The sequence below is a fragment of the Somniosus microcephalus genome, chromosome 22, assembly GCF_052327205.1.
Source record: "Somniosus microcephalus isolate GS21.2 chromosome 22, FLI_Smic_1.0, whole genome shotgun sequence".
Classification (NCBI taxonomy): domain Eukaryota; kingdom Metazoa; phylum Chordata; class Chondrichthyes; order Squaliformes; family Somniosidae; genus Somniosus; species Somniosus microcephalus.
In genome coordinates, this window is record NC_141008.1 from 57,036,716 (window position 1) to 57,037,097 (window position 382).

Here is a 382-nt window from a genome sequence, read left to right on the forward strand (position 1 = left end):
TAACATCCACCCGACATCTTAATATCTCATCCGATAGACGGCACCTCCGACACTGCAGCACTACCTCAGTACTCCACTGGGAGCGTCAGTCTGGATTACGTGCTCAAGTCTCTGGAGTGGGACTTGAACCCACAACCTTCTGACTCAGAGGCGAGAGTGCGACCCACTGAGGCGTGGTTGACTCAAACCTGGTTACCCCCCCTCAGGTCAGTTTTGGTGGTGCTGACTCGTTTCTTTATTTGGACCAAAATCTCGGCAGGAGTTCCCCTTCCCCCTCCTCCGGGGAAAGCGCTGTGCCTTTAATCTAAAGGTATAGTGCTCGCGGATGTAGGCGATCGTTGTACTGATTAAGCAAAGCGTCGACAGAAACACAAAACAAAAG